A 17,154-nucleotide genomic window follows, 5' to 3' on the forward strand; every position below is an offset into this window, starting at 1 on the left:
TGGCCATATAGAATAATCATGGCATTTCTCAGGCTCCCTTGAAACTGATTCTTAGCCACTGTGCCACAAGGGTTCCAATCCTAACTGACACAGAAGGTGAACATCAACTCTGTCCCTGTAACACACTGGTGGTCCATGAAAATGCTAATTATTAATGAAGAACTGCTTTCTTTTACACATTAAAATATACTTGTGTCAGAAGGAATGAGAGACAAACTCAGTCTGCGAACATTATCCAAGTCCATCATAGGGCTTAGTGTTTGAATTTATTTAATATATCATGTTCTTTCTTCTTATTAAAACTTTTGATTATATGTACCCTTCTGTAATGGTACTTGGAGCTGTGGTTGTGCAGTGGTTAAGAGCCTGGCTGCTAACCAAGAGGTTGGCACTTCAAATCTACTAGCAAGCTGCCTCTTGGAAACCCTATTGGGCAGTTCTACTCTGTCCTATAGGGTCGCTATGAATCAAAATTGACTAGGTGGCAACAGGTTTGGTTTTGGTTTAGTAAGGGTACTTGACAAGCCCATGAATTTTTTCCTTTCTAATTTGTAATTTTTTTTTTTCTCCTTCTCTCCCTCTGTGTTGTGGTAGAGCTTTATTTCCATTTTGGCTTCTGTCTAATATCTATCCTAATATTTTAATAACATATTGTCTACGAGTCCTCAGAATAACTAGAGATGGCTCAAACACTTTTATCTCATTAACACCTTTAAGAACTTTTAATATATAAATAAATCCCCTTAAATACGAACAATTCTTATGCACAGTCATTTCAACCTATCACTCATCAGGGCAAAAAAATTTCCCAATGGGTGTTGTTTGTTCAGTGCCTACATTAATACAATCAAAATTACATATAACATAGCCCTTGTGAAACATATCCAAGCAGTATACATATATGAATATAATTCACATACATATACATATATGTCACATATAAATATATACAAATATATGGAATCACATATATATAGAGATATACATATTTCTTTTTGCAGGATTAAGACATGAGATACGTAGATAAAGACTGATTAGTAAGTGCGTAGAAGGCCAAGAAAGAAGTTTCTTTTTAGTTTCCAAAGAGGGAAATACCTTCACCTCTCTCATTACAACTTGTAATTTTATGTGGTAACGTAAGGGGTGATATCATATCAGTGTATTAATATTTCCTATTTGATGGCAAGTTGTAAAGCAAGCATAGTTTTAGGCATGCCAGTCCAGTCAGATGATTTTAAAAATACACTTTAACCAGATGTAAATGTTCACACTTGGTCTAAAAAGACCCAGTAGCCCTGTGCTCTGCATCTGGGCACAGCATTATAGAGATGAGCAGTCAAAAGGATCATGTTATTTGGAGATGTCCATGCTTGTTTCTCCTTAATACAATTGTTTCAGAAGCTTTGAATCTTAGAAGCATTACAAAAACACACCAATAGCTCTTATCTAGAAGTGGCTCTAAAAATAAAGTGAAATATCCGGTCTTTAAGAGTCTGAAGAAACTTTCTAGGGAGAGATGGGGAAATATATCCAGATGCTCTACCACCAGCAAGAGAAGATGTGGGAGCTCAGCAACTGGCCAGAGGAGCTGGTGGTAACTGAGGCAACAAAAGCTACTGAGAGTTATTAATAGGAATGACACCATGGTAATGGGTTTATTTTTTGTTTGTTTTTAGTTTATTGCCTCTCAAGAGGATGAAAAAGAGTTTTCTGATTGCTATTCTAAAAAAGACCAATGGGATCTTATTTGGGAAAGGGGAGGAGGAGTCGATTTATTGATTAGAAGTCTTTGCAATATATCCTCTGAGTCACATTTTCTATTTTACGCTCCTTCTTTGACAAGTAAGGAATGAGATTACCAAATTTGTACTTGAAGCCTCAACAATTATTGAGTGTCTACGAAACAATTCTCCCAAATTTGTTTTCCTGAATAAACATTTAGTTTTGGGGGACGAAGGGCACAATTAGTCAGAAAACAAATTTTTCCAATTTTAACTTTTGCACGTGAATAAGTAATCCATCTGAGTTCAATGCACAAAGAATGTCACCTCTACATCTGTGATTCTCTAATATGAGTGCAAAGAAAAATCTATAGAAATAGTTGAAAATGAATATAGGATTCATAGGGAAATGGAGGTGACAGCGCAATACTAAAAATGTGAAAAATAGAATGTTGCATAACCCAACTGAAACATGGACAAAGGATATGAACAGGCACTTCACCAAAGAAGGCATTCAGGCAACTAACAGATACATGAGGAAATGTTCTTGATCATTAGCCATCAGAGAAATGTGAATCAAAACTACAGTGAGGTACCATCTCACCCCAACAAGGCTAGCATTAATGCAAAATAATAAACGTTGGAGAGGTTGTGGAGAGCCTGGAACACTTATACACTGCTGGTGGGGATGCAAAATGGTACAACCACTTTGGAAATCAATTTGGTGCTTCCTTAAAAGACTAGAAATAGAACTACCATATGATCCAGCAACTGCACTCCTTGGAATATATTCTAGAGAAATAAGAGCCTTTACATGAACATATGTGCACACCCCTGTTCATTGCAGCACTGTTTACAATAGCAAAAAGATGGAAGCAACCAAGGAGCCCATCAAAGGATGAATGGATAAACAAATTATGGCATATTCACACACAATGGCATACTACACAATGATAAAGAACAATGAATCCTTGAAACATCTCATAACATGGATGAATCTAGAAGACATTATGCTGAGTGAAATTAGTTGAAAAGGAAAAATATTCTATGAGAACACTATTATAAGAACTCAAGAAAAGGTTTAAGCACAGAAGTAAACATTCTATGGTGGTTACAAAGGTAGAAGGGAGCGAGGGGGTATTCACTAATTAGATAGTAGGCAAGAATTATTTTAGGTGATGGGAAGGACAAAACACAATACAGGGGAAGTCAGCACAACTGGACTAAGCCAAAAGCTAAGAAGTTTCCTGAATACGACCAAACACTTCAAGGGACAGAGTAACTGGGGTGGAGGTCTGGGGATCATGGTTTCAGGGGACATCTATGTCAATTGGCGTAACAAAGTATATTAAGAAAACGTTCTGCATCCCACTTTGGTGAGTGGCGTTTGGGGTCTTAAAAGCTATCAACTGGCCATCTAAGACACATCAATTGGTTTCAACCCACCTGGAGCAAAGGAGAATGAAGAGCACCAAAGACAAGGAAAATGTTAGCCCAAGAGACAGAAAGGGCCACATAAACCAGAGACTCCATCAGCCTGAGATCAGAAGAACTAGATGGTGCCTGGCTACCTCTGACTACCCTGACAGGGAACACAACAGGGAATCCCCGATGGAGCAGGAGAAAAGTAGGATGCAGATCTCAAGTGCCAGTAAAAATATCACGGTTAATGGTCTTACTGAGATGTAAGAACCCCAGAGGACAGGGCCCCCAGGCTCTCTGTTAGCCCAAACTAAAACCATTCCCGAAGGCAAGTCTTCAGACAAAGATTGAACTGTACTATAAGCCATAAAGTGATACTCACTAGAAGTGTGCTTCTTAGCTCAAGTAGACACATGAGACTATGTGGGCAGCTCCTCTCCAGAGAGGAGATGAGAAGGCAGAAGGGGACAGGAGATGGTTGAATGGACGTGGGAAATATGAGGTGGAGAGGAGGAGTGTGCTGTCACATTATGGGGCGAGCAACTAAGGACACATAACAACGTGTGTATAAATTTTTGTATGAAAAACTGACTTGAAATGTACACTTTCACTTAAAGCACAGTAAAAAAAAGTTGCGTAAAGAAATAAGTACAAATACATACAATGTATTTAGCCATGATTATTCTACCAGTCTCTTCCACCATATTGTTATAATCTTTTTTTTTTAATAACTTTTATTAAGCTTCAAGTGAACGTTTACAAATCCAATCAGTCTGTCACATATAAGCTTACATACATCTCACTCCCTACTCCCACTTGCCCTCCCCCTCTTGAGTCAGCCCTTTCAGTCTCTCCTTTCTTGACAATTTTGCCGGCTTCCCTCTCTCTCTATCCTCCCATCCCCCCTCCAGACAAGAGTTGCCAACACAATCTCAAGTGTCCACCTGATATAATTAGCTCACTCTTCATCAGCGTCTCTCTCCCACCCGCTGACCAGTCCCTTTCATTTCTGATGAGTTGTCTTCGGGGATGGTTCCTGTCCTGTGTCAACTGAAGGTCTGGGGAGCATGGCCGCCGGGATTCCTCCAGTCTCAGTCAGACCATTAAGTTTGGTCTTTTTATGAGAATTTAGGGTCTGCATCCCACTGATCTCCTGTTCCCTCAGGGGTCCTCTGCTGTGCTCCCTGTCAGGGCAGTCATCGATTGTGGCCGGGCACCAGCTAGTTCTTCTGGTCTCAGGATGATGTAGGTCTCTGGTTCATGTGGCCCTTTCTGTCTCTTGGGCTCTTAGTTGTCGTGTGGCCTTGGTGTTCTTCATTTCCAGGTGGGTTGAGACCAATTGCTGCATCTTAGGTGGCCGCTTGTTAGCATTTAAGACCCCAGATGCCACATTTCAAAGTGGGATGCAGAATGATTTCATAATAGAATTATTTTGCCAATTGACTTAGAAGTCCCCGCAAACCATGTTCCCCAGACCCCCGCACTTGCTCTGCTGACCTTTGAAGCATTCATTTTATCCCGGAAACTTCTTTGCTTTTGGTCCAGTCCAATTGAGCTGAGCTTCCATGTATTGAGTGTTGTCTTTCCCTTCACCTAAAGCAGTTCTTATCTACTGATTAATCAATAAAAAACTCTCTCCCACCCTCCCTCCCTCCCCCCCTCATAACCACAAAAGTATGTGTTCTTCTCAGGTTTACTATTTCTCAAGATCTTATAATAGTGGTCTTATACAATATTTGTCCTTTTGCCTCTGACTCATTTCGCTCAGCATAATGCCTTCCAGGTTCCTCCATGTTATGAAATGTTTCACAGATTCGTTACTGTTCTTTATCGATGCGTAGTATTCCATTGTGTGAATATACCACAATTTATTTACCCATTCATCCGTTGATGGACACCTTGGTTGCTTCCAACTTTTTGCTATTGTAAACAGAGCTGCAATAAGCATGGGTGTGCATATATCTGTTTGTATGAAGGCTCTTGTATCTCTAGGGTATATTCCTAGGAGTGGGATTTCTGGGTTGTATGGTAGTTCTATTTCTAACTGTTCAAGATAACGCCAGATAGATTTCCAAAGTGGTTGTACCATTTTACATTCCCACCAGCAGTGTATGAGAGTTCCAATCTCTCCGCAGCCTCTCCAACATTTATTATTTTGTGTTTTTTGGATTAATGCCAGCCTTGCTGGTGTGAGATGGAATCTTATCGTAGTTTTAATTTGCATTTCTCTAATGGCTAATGATCGAGAGCATTTTCTCATGTATCTGTTGGCTGCCTGAATATCTTCTTTAGTGAAATGTGTGTTCATATCCTTTGCCCACTTCTTGATTGGGTTGTTTGTCTTTTTGTGGTTGAGTTTTGACAGAATCATATAGATTTTAGAGATCAGGCGCTGGTCGGAGATGTCATAGCTGAATATTCTTTCCCAGTCTGTAGGTGGTCTTTTTACTCTTTTGGAGAAGTCTTTAGATGAGCATAGGTGTTTGATTTTTAGGAGCTCCCAGTTATCGGGTTTCTCTTCATCATTTTTGGTAATGTTTTGTATTCTGTTTATGCTTTGTATTAGGGCTCCTAGGGTTGTCCCAATCTTTTCTTCCATGATCTTTATCGTTTTAGTCTTTATGTTTAGGTCTTTGATCCACTTGGAGTTAGTTTTTGTGCATGGTGTGAGGTATGGGTCCTGTTTCATTTTTTTGCAAATGGATATCCAGTTCTGCCAGCACCATTTGTTAAAAAGGCTATCCTTTCCCCAGTTAATTGACACTGGTCCTTTGTCAAATATCAGCTGCTCATACGTGGATGGATCTATGTCTGGGTTCTCAATTCTGTTCCATTGGTCTATGTGTCTGTTGTTGTACCAATACCAGGCTGTTTTGACTACTGTGGCTGTATAATAGGTTCTGAAGTCAGGTAAGGTGAGGCCTCCCACTTTTTTCTTCTTTTTCAGTAGTGCTTTGCTTATCCGGGGCTTCTTTCCCTTCCATATGAAATTGGTGATTTGTTTCTCTATCCCCTTAAAATATGACATTGGAATTTGGATCGGAAGTGCGTTAAATGTATAGATGGCTTTTGGTAGAATAGACATTTTTACTATGTTAAGTCTTCCTATCCATGAGCAGGGTATGTTTTTCCACTTAAGTATGTCCTTTTGAATTTCTTGTAGTAGAGCTTTGTAGTTTTCTTTGTATAGGTCTTTTACATCCTTGGTAAGATTTATTCCTAAGTATCTTATCTTCTTGGGGGCTACTGTGAATGGTATTGATTTGGTTATTTCCTCTTCGGTGTTCTTTTTGTTGATGTAGAGGAATCCAAGTGATTTTTGTATGTTTATTTTATAACCTGAGACTCTGCCAAACTCTTCTATTAGTTTCAGTAGTTTTCTGGAGGATTCCTTAGGGTTTTCTGTGTATATAATCATGTCATCTGCAAATAGTGATAACTTTACTTCTTCCTTGCCAATCCGGATACCTTTTATTTCTTTGTCTAGCCTAATTGCCCTGGCTAAGACTTCCAACACGATGTTGAATAAGAGCGGTGATAAAGGGCATCCTTGTCTGGTTCCCGTTCTCAAGGGAAATGCTTTCAGGTTCTCTCCATTTAGAGTGATATTGGCTGTTGGCTTTGCATAGATGCCCTTTATTATGTTGAGGAATTTTCCTTCAATTCCTATTTTGGTAAGAGTTTTTATCATGAATGGGTGTTGGACTTTGTCAAATGCCTTTTCTGCATCAATTGATAAGATCATGTGGTTTTTGTCTTTTGTTTTATTTATGTGATGGATTACGTTAATGGTTTTTCTGATATTAAACCAGCCTTGCATACCTGGTATAAATCCCACTTGATCAGGGTGAATTATTTTTTTGATATGTTGTTGGATTCTATTGGCTAGAATTTTGTTGAGGATTTTTGCATCAATGTTCATGAGGGATATAGGTCTATAGTTTTCTTTTTTTGTAATGTCTTTACCTGGTTTTGGTATCAGGGAGATGGTGGCTTCATAGAATGAGTTGGGTAGTATTCCGTCATTTTCTATGCTTTGGAATACCTTTAGTAGTGGTGGTGTTAACTCTTCTCTGAAAGTTTGGTAGAACTCTGCAGTGAAGCCGTCCGGGGCAGGGCTTTTTTTTGTTGGGAGTTTTTTGATTACCGTTTCAATCTCTTTTTTTGTTATGGGTCTATTTAGTTGTTCTACTTCTGAATGTGTTAGTTTAGGTAGGTAGTGTTTTTCTAGGAATTCATCCATTTCTTCTAGGTTTTCAAATTTGTTAGAATACAATTTTTCATAATAATCTGAAATGATTCTTTTAATTTCATTTGGTTCTATTGTGATGTGGTCCTTCTCATTTCTTATTCGGGTTATTTGTTTCCTTTCCTGTATTTCTTTAGTCAGTCTAGCCAATGGTTTATCAATTTTGTTAATTTTTTCAAAGAATCAGCTTTTGGCTTTGTTAATTCTTTCAATTGTTTTTCTGTTCTCTAATTCATTTAGTTCAGCTCTAATTTTTAGTATTTGTTTTCTTCTGGTGCCTGATGGATTCTTTTCTTGCTCAGTTTCTATTTGTTCAAGTTGTAGGGACAGTTCTCTGATTTTGGCTCTTTCTTCTTTTTGTATGTGTGCATTTATTGATATAAATTGGCCTCTGAGCACTGCTTTTGCTGTGTCCCAGAGGTTTTGATAGGAAGTATTTTAATTCTCGTTGCTTTCTATGAATTTCCTTATTCCCTCCTTGATGTCTTCTATAACCCAGTCTTTTTTCAGGAGGGTATTGTTCATTTTCCAAGTATTTGATTTCTTTTCCCTAGTTTTTCTGTTATTGATCTCTAGTTTTATTGCCTTGTGGTCTGAGAAGATGCTTTGTAATATTTCGATGTTTTGGACTCTGCAAAGTTTTGTTTTATGACCTAATATGTGGTCTATTCTAGAGAATGTTCCATGTGCGCTAGAAAAAAAAGTATATTTTGCAGCAGTTGGGTGGAGAGTTCTGTATAAGTCAATGAGGTCAAGTTGGTTGATTGTTGTAGTTAGATCTTACATGTCTCTGTTGAGCTTCTTACTGGATGTCCTGTCCTTCTCCGAAAGTGGTGTGTTGAAGTCTTCTACTATAATTGTGGAGGTATCTATCTCGCTTTTCAATTCTGTTAAAATTTGATTTATGTAACTTGCAGCCCTGTCATTGGGTGCATAAATATTTAATATGGTTATGTCTTCCTGATCAATTGTCCCTTTTATCATTATATAGTGTCCTTCTTTATCCTTTGTGGTGGATTTAAGTCTAAAGTCTATTTTGTCAGAAATTAATATTGCTACTCCTCTTCTTTTTTGCTTATTGTTTGTTTGATATACTTTTTTCCATCCTTTGAGTTTTAGTTTGTTTGTGTCTCTAAGTCTAAGGTGTGTCTCTTGTAGGCAGCATATAGACGGATCGTGTTTCTTTATCCAGCCCGAGACTCTCTGTCTCTTTATTGGTGCATCTAGTCCATTTACATTCAGGGTAATTATAGATAAATAAGTTTTTAGTGCTGTCATTTTGATGCCTTTTTATGTGTGTTGTTGACAATTTCATTTTTCCACATACTTTTTTGTGCTGAGGCGTTTTTCTTAGTAAATTGTGAGATCCTCATTTTCATAGTGCTTGCCTTTATGTTAGTTGAGTCGTTACGTTTTTCTTGGTTTTTATCTTGAGTTATAGAGTTGTTATACCTTTTTGTGGTTACCTTATTATTTACCCCTATTTTTCTAAGTAAAAACCTAACTTGTATTGTTCTATATCGCCTTGTATCACTCTCCATATGGCAGTTCAATGCCTCCTGTATTTAGTCCCTCTTTTTGATTATTGTGATCTTTTACCTATTGACTTCCATGATTCCCTGTTATGTGTATTTTTTTTTTTTAATTAATCTTAATTTGTTTGTTTTTGTGATTTCCCTATTTGAGTTGATATCAGGACGTTCTGTTTTGTGACCTTGTGTTGTGCTGGTATCTGATATTATTGGTTCTCTGACCAAACAATATCCTTTAGTATTTCTTGTAGCTTTGGTTTGGTTTTTGCAAATTCTCTAAACTTGTGTTGGTCTGTAAATATCTTAATTTCGCCTTCATATTTCAGAGAGAGTTTTGCTGGATATATGATCCTTGGCTGGCAGTTTTTCTCCTTCAGTGTTCTGTATATGTCGTCCCATTCCCTTCTTGCCTGCATGGTTTCTGCTGAGTAGTCAGAACATATTCTTATTGATTCTCCCTTGAAGGAAACCTTTCTTTTCTCCCTGGCTGCTTTTAAAATTTTCTGTTTATCTTTGGTTTTGGTGAGTTTGATGATAATATGTCTTGGTGTTTTTCTTTTTGTATCAATCTTAAATGGGGTTCGTCGATGAGCATCTTGGATAGATATCCTTTTGTCTTTCATGATGTCAGGGAAGTTTTGTGTCAGGAGTTCTTCAACTATTTTCTCTGTGTTTTCTGTCCCCCCTCCCTGTTCTGGGACTCCAATCACCCGCAGGTTATTCTTCTTGATAGAGTCCCACATAATTCTTAGGGTTTCTTCATTTTTTTTAATTCTTTTGTCTGATTTTTTTTCACCTATGTTGGTGTCGATTCCCTGGTCCTCCAGATTTTCCAGTCTGCATTCTAATTGCTTGAGTCTGCTCCTCTGACTTCCTAGTGCGTTGTCTAATTCTGTTATTTTATTTTTAATCTTTTGGATTTCTATATGTTGTCTCTCTATGGATTCTTGCAACTTATTAATTTTTCCAGTATGTTCTTGAATAATCTTTTTGAGTTCTTCAACAGTTTTATCAGTGTGTTCCTTGGCTTTTTCTGCAGTTATCCTAATTTCATTTGTGATATCATTAAGCATTCTGTAAATTAGTTTTTTATATTCTGTATCTGATAATTCCAAGATTGTATCTTCATTTGGGAAAGATTTTGATTCTTTTGTTTGGGGGGTTGGAGAAGCTGTCATGGTCTGCTTCTTTAAGTGATTTGATATGGATTGTTGTCTCCGAGCCATCACTGGGAAACTAGTTTTTCCAGAAAATCCGCTAAAAAAAAATGCAGTCAGATCCCTATCAGAGTTCTCCCTCTGGCTCAGGCTATTCAGATGTTAATGAAGCCGCCTGGGGAGGGTGGGGGAGGGAACAGAGAGAGAGGAGAGTAGCACCTCAGAATATAGCCAGAGTTGCTTGTCTTGCTTGGAATGACTATTATATCTGAGATTCCCGCGGGGCGCCTCACCTATGTGTGCTGGCTGTGTGGAGATTGCCCCCGGGGGGTCTGGCCCACTGGAGTCACGGTCAGATCCTCCGCTTCCAGCCCCATGCCCAGCGTTAAGGCTCCCCTACTGGGACGGTGCACTCTCGACTCCAAAATCAGTCGCTGCCTCCTGGGGACTTCTCGTCCCTCCATCCGCGTGGCCGTGCCGCTCCCGAGAACCAGTTGGGCCTCCTCCCGAGGTTAGTTCAGATGGGTGGAGCAGCTCCCCGTGCTTGTGCCGTGACCGAGTGTCCTGGCTGGGACGCTGCTCTTCCTGCTCCAATACCAGTCACTGCCTCCCGGGGACTTCCCCTACCGGCTGCGTCCCATGCCGCCCGCGGAACCGGCTGGTCCCCCTCCCGGGGTTAGTTCAGGGGGGTGGAGCAGCTCTCTGTGCTTGTGCCGTACCTGACTGGTACGCTGGCTCCAGGCTCTGGAAACAATCGCTGCTTCCCCGTATTAGTTCGTTCTCTGTCTCTAAATCTGTTTTTGTTGTTCAGGGTTCGTAGATTGTTATGTATGTGATCGATTCACTTGTTTTTCCGTGTCTTTGTTGTAAGAGGGATCCGAGGTAGCGTCTGCCTAGTCCGCCATCTTGGCTCCGCCCATATTGTTATAATCTTACGGGGAGTAATTATGTCTTATAATTCACCATCTGCCCCATATTCCTTAATACAGTTCTCTGTACATAGTAGCTAGTAGGGATTGATTTTTGTAGATTTCAAATGATTAAAAATTATTTTGAGGTCACTTTTCTCCAGAAGAGTGTGTTTGCACATTTATTAGTAATAAAGGTCAAATACACAAATTGTTAAGAAGATCAAAAGATATAACCCAAACAGATCATTCTATGAATTGAGATAAATAAATCTTTTTTAAACAAAGTGCTAAATCCCATGTATATAAATTATAATATCCCCACCTGAAGTCCTTTGTAGATTTTTACAAAAATGATTAGAGGTAATATGGGTTACTATGGGTCATGTCTGGGAATTCCTAGAATTGACACTCTCCTCCATGTGACCCTATGAATCTAGTCTTATCCTTTAGATATTTCTCCCAAATAAGTAATGCAATGATCTCACTACTTCTGTTGCTATCTCTACAATTCTTACTTACTAAATCATCTCCAAGAATTAGAGGTGTTTGCCATTGCAAAATAGTTTTTTCTCAATGATTTTATTTAGAGCAACTTTGACATCCTAATTCCTCAGGCTGTAGATCAGCGAATTCAGCATTGGCACAATAATGGTATAAAATATAACAAAATAAAATAATAAAATAAAAATAATGGTATAAAACTTTGCCTTGGTCCAGGGAGCTAACACTTGATGGCTGCAGGTACATGAATGCTGCAGAACCATAGAAGATTGTAACAGCTGAGATGTGGGAGCTGCATGTGCTGAAGGCTTTGGACCTGCCCACAGTGGAGCGGATGAGCAGAATGCTGGCAATGATGGAGACATAGGAGGCAAGGAGAGTCAAGATTGATGCAAGAATATTAAATGTACTGAAGCACAAAATTACCACTTCATTGATATAAGTGCTGGACAGCTCCAGTAGTGGAAAAAGATCACAGAAGTAATGGTTGATTATTTTAGCCTTGCAGAAAACCATTTTAAGCATGCAAAATGTATGAGCTGTGGCACCAATCAAGCCCATCATATATACCTCAACTACCAGCCAGGAGCAGACCTGATAAGACATGGTGACATTGTAAAGCAATAGATTACAGATGGCAACATAGCGATCATATGCCATCACAGCCAGCATAGAGCCTTCTGATATAATAAAAAATGCAAATAGGTAGAGCTGAGTCATGCATTCAAGGTAGGAGATGCTGTTCTTCTCTGTCACAAAGTTCACCAGCATTTTGGGGGTAATGACAGTGGAACAGCAGAGATCAGTGAAGGACAAACTGCTGAAGAAATAGTACATGGGGGTGTGCAGGTGAGAACTGAGCCCCATCAGTGTGATCATGCCCAGATTCGCCAGTGCTGTGACCACATAGACTCCTAGGAAGAAAAGAAAGAGAGGCAACTGGAGCTCTTGCTTTTCTGTTAGCCCAGTGAGGAGGAACTCAGTCACTGTGGAGTGATTTCCTGCTGCCATTTACCTCTGGGCAGTTTCTGGAGGAAGAGAAGAAGAAACTTGAGGTAGGTGTTTGTTTAAGCACTATGAAAAAGATGCAAGTCTTATTCAGGTATCTCCGATTCTCTCTTCTGTCCCTGCTTTATGTTGGAAGTTAAGGACCCTGGGGTTTAAGTATTATGGATCATGCAAATAAACATCAGGTGGAATTATATCTTCTTTTATTTCTCCGCTCCAAGAGTGGGTCATAGTACTGACCGGCCTCTGAACATTCAAAGAACTATTCTGATAACTTAGAATATTGAGTGTTCTGATCCCTGGTGGTACAATCGCTTAGCACTGGGCTGCTAACCAAAAGGTTGTCAGTGCAAACCCACCAAGTGACTCTGCTGGCGAAAGACCTGAAAGTCTGATTCTGTAAAGATTATAGCCTAGAAAACCATATGGCTTTTCTACTTTGTCACATGGAATCGATACAAGTTGAAAATTTACTCATTGTCACCTAACAGCAGTGACAACAACAAAGCACTTTCCATGCCTTATTTGCAATTCTCTCAACTCTTCTGTAGAACAAATCCTACCAGGAAACAGACAGGTTACCATCAAGTTGATTTTGACTAATTTCGACCCTATGTGTGTCAGAGTAGAACTGTGCTCCACAGGATTTTCAACGGTTGATTTTTTGCAAGTAGATCAACAAGACTTTCTTCCAAGGCACATTAACCATTTGCACTATCCAGGGATTCCACAACAATTACTAGTATACTGATTTTATATATTAGCCTCATAGTGGTTAAATAATGCCCATAGTTAGGCATATTATAAACAAGTGATTGTGTATCAGAGAAGGCCTGCTGTCTCTACATGGGTCCATCCCCTTTTCACCATCTGTTTCTTCTTTTAGCTCCTCATGTCTGCTCTCCTGTCTTATCTTTTTGTCATATCAGAGAAACCATTCACTTCAATTAATATAAGGAAAATATTAATGTAAAGTACAAAAATAATGTACTGACCACTCATGTAGGCTGGTTTCCCTTTAGAGAGAACCTTGTTTACTGGTAACAATTCAAAAGTATAGAAATAGTGGGTCTGGAAAGTAACTGAATGGCTAACATTATGTATATCACTCAAATTCAGCCGCACATTCTAGAAGGAAGTGCATTTTCTAATGAGGAGAATCTGGGCATGATCACCCTGGTTGGACTCACTTGCACACACCCATGTACTATTTCCTCAGTTTGTCCTTCATTGATCTCTGTTATTTCACTGTCATTACCTCCAAAATGCTGGTGAACTTTGTGACAGAGAAGAATAGAATCTCCTACCCTGAATGCATGCCTCAGCTCTACCTCTTTGCCTTTTTTATTATATCAGAAAGTCATATGTTGGCTGTGATGGCATATTTAGTTCTCTATGACTAAATGTAAAACTCAGTCATTCCCCAAAGACTATGTGCTGCATACTATTGCATAACTTGTCATGGTCCATGATCTTGGGGCTTTTGTTCTGGAGGAGCAAGGCTGGAAAATGGAAATCTTGCATGGTATTTAGACCGTGTTGTCCTTGCATGTCTTAGGCAGGTTTTCTTAGTGTATTTTGCACTTCCTTTCAAACAGATCTTTTATCACTCCAACAATGCCTTAAGGAAACACTAGTGGCGCAGTGGTTAAGTGCTACGTCTGTTAACCAAAAGGTCGGTAGTTCAAATATGCCAGGTGCTCCATGGAAACTCTATGGGGCAGTTCTACCCTGTTTCATAGGGTCGCTATGAGTTGGAATCGACTGGATGGCAGCAGGTTTTGTTTTGTTTGTTTGATGGCATTAAAGACCAAAGCAAAAAGAATGTGCGCATCTCTGAGATGCAAGTTGTGAAAAAAGTTGATGAGTTCCTGACACGGGATACTGTGATGACTGTTCAATATTCAAAAGAAAGAGATCTAAAAGATATTATCAAAGATTGATAGTGTATCAAAAGCAAGGAAATGTGTTTGAGAAAAGAACTAATATGAGGGTGATATTACTAGTTATTATAGAATGATATTGTTCAGTGCTTACCATGTGATTAGAACTGTCCAGGTACCTCATAAATAACATTTGATATATTTTCCCAGCAACCCTATAAGGTATAAGCTTATTATTCTCACTTTGTAGATGAAAAAATTGAAACTAGAGAGACTTAAGTGAATTGTTCATGGTGACTCTGTGGATTTTTAATATAAAACTCAAGGATGGTTTGCTAATAGTACAGATAAATTTGATATACTTATAGGAAATTAAAGTAATAATAAAAGACTTGGACTAATACTGATAACTTCTGGGGGTACCATTCTCCTAAAAGAAAAGCCTGTTGCAAAATACACACTAGATTCAAAGAACTTAAGAGCTGGAAAAATTGGGATAGCAGTAATTAATATTTTTGTGTTATTCCATTTAGACTAGCATCTGCCTAGATCCTACAGAGATGAGTCCTGCACTTTTCATTTATCCCTGCTGAGATTGCTGTATGAATGTTGGATGGATAAAGGGACACAATAAAGTTCACAATTTGAAATAAGTCAAAGTCATTATGTTTCCCAAATCGTCAATTCCATCTAAAATTCTCCTATTATAAGAGCAAGGTGTCATTTTGCCACTAAAATGTTCACTGAAGGTATTTGTGCTCACACTCTGTGATAACTGAAAACAGTAAAAATAAAGCCAACTTTGCACCTTTTGTGGAGTCGTCTGCTTTCATGTTCCAAGATGTTTCAAGTACAATACTAAGACAAAGGTTATTATAAAGTAATCACATGCTTTCTACTTTGTGGATTATTGCTCAAATTAAAGTCATCTAAAATTTTAAATAATTATATTTTGAAAGTTTTTTTTTGTATGTTAACAGGAAATCATTTCCTCTTGTTGAAGCTTCTTATCTATAGGAGTAGAGTTTGCCCATGATTGTGAAGGAATCCTTCTAGAGTGAGGGCCTGCTAGTCTCTGGATAACACAAGAATGTTGCAAAATCATGATTTTAAAAGTGATTTGTCTAGAGTTTAGTCACAGTACCAGGAAAAACTGCTTACCTTCTCAGCTACACAATTCCTTGACTTGTTCTGAAAAATAAAGTGAGATTTGCAATCATTAAAAATGTTGCTAGCTTATTAGATATGCTTCTGAAAAAACTAAAAAATGTCTTAGGGATTGGTAAATGCTACAATTTCAACCTTTTATGGTGTTTATGTTTATTGGGTTTATGGTGTTGTATCCCTGCAGAGCTTCTCTTTGAGATACCATGAAGGCATTGACATGATGAATACAATATTATTTGTACATCTTAAGCTGTCCTTAGATATATCATACCTTAAACAGTATAATAAATGTAACATCAAATAAGATTTTTAGGGCTCAAAACAAACTGTTTTATGGATTACAAAATTCTCAAAGCCACTTTACATTGAAAAATTGTTAGCTATCACATTGCAAAATGAATACTGTCAATTGTAGTAATGAAGTATAGTAAACATTCAAAACAAAATAATAATTCATTTCATTTAAAAAACACACACATAAGATAGTGCAGGCACAACATAACATACAAACATTTTGAGCACTATTAAAATTTAAGTTTTTTTAATCATTCTAGATCCTGTAGTAAAATTTGAGTTCTTTCTTATATATTATATCCTAGTGTATAAAAACCATCTAAAGTTAAAATAATATCTTTTGTAGATTATTTTTTCACAAAGAAAGTCCTAAATTAAGTCACTTGAATCATTTTTCACAAGTAAATAAATTACATTTTAGATATTTCAGAACTTCGTTTTGTTTTCAAAAAGATTTAAAAATCTACTAGCTAAGAAAAAGAAAGTTCCGAAATCAAGGAAAAACAAGTTTAAAAATTTAAAACAATACCTCCCTAAGAAATCTGAGTGGTGCAGGGCATGAATTTTAAACAAAAAATGTGTTTGCAATATAAAACCAAAAAACCTAACCTACCACCACTGAGTCAATACTGACTCAAATCTATTAAAAAAAAAAAGTAGTAACTGTCGAGTTCACTCTGACTCATGGCAACCCCGTGTGTGTCAGAGTAGAACAGTGCTCCACAGAGAATTCAATGGCTGACTTTTTTGGTAATAGATCTCCAGAAAACGTGGTGCCAAGATGACAGAGTAGTCAGAGGCTCACGGTGGTCCCTCTTACAAGAAAGACCCCCCAAAAAACAAGTGAATCAATTACATATGACAGTCTGGGAGTGCTGAACATGAAGCATGAAGTTGAGGCATTGTACTGAGCAGCAGGAGAAGGAAGAGACATTTTACAAGCAGTGAGGAGATGCCAGACCTGACCCTGCAGGAACCAGCACCCTGCAGGCCAGATTCATTGGTGAGAATGTGGGGATGTGAGCAGTGGCATTCAGGACATGTTTTCCACAGTGGGAGAGAATGAGTGATGGAGAGTCCACCGAAGCCTTCAGAGTCTGTGAAATGTAGTACTCAAAGATCAAAAGATAAGTATGTGTGTCTAATCTACTGTGTAGATAAAAAACACCCCTTTGGGAAAAAACTCTCCCATTTAACTGACCTCTCCCCAAACTGCATCAGGTCCCAAGCTGGCTTCAGTGATAGCTGCTTTCCCCGGGATGGAAGTAAGACCTGTCAAGTATCCTGAGCCATTCTCCTGCCTTGGTGA

Source organism: Loxodonta africana, chromosome 15 (genome assembly GCF_030014295.1).
Source record: "Loxodonta africana isolate mLoxAfr1 chromosome 15, mLoxAfr1.hap2, whole genome shotgun sequence".
Lineage (NCBI taxonomy): Eukaryota > Metazoa > Chordata > Mammalia > Proboscidea > Elephantidae > Loxodonta > Loxodonta africana.